At 44.8% G+C, this 1,851-nt stretch overlaps 1 non-coding gene across 1 annotated transcript; it reads right to left on the bottom strand.

The window, feature by feature from the left end:
* Window positions 1-1,502: 1,502 nt before the first annotated feature.
* Window positions 1,503-1,597, bottom strand: trnai-uau (transfer RNA isoleucine (anticodon UAU)). Its single transcript has 2 exons — window positions 1,560-1,597; window positions 1,503-1,538 (listed from the first exon to the last, which is right to left on the bottom strand). It is a non-coding gene; the product is annotated as a tRNA-Ile (tRNA).
* Window positions 1,598-1,851: the final 254 nt, after the last annotated feature.

The raw sequence follows: 1,851 nt of genomic DNA, 5'->3' as shown, positions 1-1,851 counted from the left end.
ACCTCTCCATGTTTCTCACATCAGATTCAAAACAAACAAAGATTTTCCTTGAGACATTACTGAGAATTTTGTCAAACGGACTCTCACTCGAGTTCGACGTCCACAAGCGATAATTTAGAGACCGACCATGAATCTTTATGATGGAGTGTTACAATACCGTGAACATGGATAGCTCAGTCCGTAAAGCATCAGCTCAGCAAAGTCGTGATCTGAGGGTCCAGAGTTCAAAATCCTTGTTTCAGGCAGTTAAATTAAAAACAGCTGGCAAGTTCTTGTCCTCCAGCGGAGGAACAACTGCGGGAGAAACGATGTGTGTCAATATGTTGACTTTGGTGAGCATTCTCAGAAAAGGACTTTGTTCTTCTCTGATCAACATTTTCACCAGAAACATTCGGACTGTCGATGATCATTTCGAGAGACCACTGATTGCCCGTTCACACCACCCGTCCCTTGTTTGCACAGAGATTGCTCAGTGTTTAAAGTGCTTCAAAGCGAGTCTCTTCCATCGTTATCTGGAAATATTTGGATTGGTGCATTTATCTGTAGCTTGTTAATTGGATGGTTAACACGGAGTTTAGTTGGGCTGATCTGATTTCTTTGCTCGAGTAAATTGGATACTTTTTAACCCCCACCCAGTCATTGCAGACACTTCCAGCATCATCTCCGTGGGCGGTAGAATGCAGAGACATTTAGCGCTACAAATCAATCCGTGCTGCCTCTTACCGAAACTCGGGAACAATGTTCACGATTTCAGCCTCTCAGATGCCGATGTCGCCAATTTCATCTTGTGCAGCAAGAACCCCTGGTGATTTTACAGTCACTCAAGTTCGCTTCACTTTCCCCAAAGTTTACTCTGAGAGAAAAATGAAGGAAAAGTGAGTGTTTCGTCATTGTTGTCGAAGCAAAATCGCTGCTTTCATTCCTTCCACCGCTGATCTTCCTGCGGGTTATGAACCTTCTGCACTCCACTATTTTTATCACATGATCAGGAAGTGAAACAAGTTGAATTTGAAAGTTGGAGCAACAAACTGGATTAAGCGGATAGGCGGGGAGGGATATTACAAAACAAACAGCCAAGCAACCAGGAGCGTGTCAGCTGTTACATAAGAACATAATAAATAGGAGCCGGAGTAGGCCTGACGGCCCCTCGAGCCTGTTTCGCCATTCATGGCTGATCTTCAACCTCGACTCTATTTTCCCGCCCGATCCCCATATTCCCACACGGCATTTCAAACAGAAGAATGCCTGTTTCACGAAAAGAAGAATTGTGTGTTCGGTTTTTTAGATTTTCAGATCTCGTGGCGCCTCCTTTGCCATTTCATGCTGTCGCCAATCGCTCCTTCTCCCGCCTGTGAACAACTAAACTCACACCTGCTATTGCAATACGGCCGACCAGAGGAACCAAAGTGCCCACATGAGAACACGGAGAAGGAAAATATTTTTGGAACAGACCAGCTGGACCTTGAACTCCGGTGGAAATATTCAGATGCAAAATGTTCACTTGCTCCAGGTGAGGCTCGAACTCACAACCTCGGCATTGCTCGAGCTTGATACTGTTATATAAGTACCGCGCGCTAACCGATTGCGCCACTAGAGCTGGACAGCTGTTTGTTTCTCATCAAACAACCTCAATTTCGGTCTGTAAGATTGTATGTTCTTTCAGACAGGTTTCCAAGTGGACACATGCAGCCAACTGCCGCTCGGGCATTGATGTTTTCGTGGTCGAATTCTTGCCTGCCACACAGAAAGCTGGGGTTTGATTACCGCCCAAGAGCATTTTCATTCTGCATTAATGACAATGTGTGAAATGGGATAAATTCATATTCAGCTTCAATCTTCACAACATCATGA

The sequence above is a fragment of the Heptranchias perlo genome, chromosome X, assembly GCF_035084215.1.
Source record: "Heptranchias perlo isolate sHepPer1 chromosome X, sHepPer1.hap1, whole genome shotgun sequence".
Taxonomy (NCBI): domain Eukaryota; kingdom Metazoa; phylum Chordata; class Chondrichthyes; order Hexanchiformes; family Hexanchidae; genus Heptranchias; species Heptranchias perlo.
The sequence above is the reverse complement of the archived record's forward strand: the minus strand, read 5'-3'. Positions and strand labels throughout refer to the sequence as shown.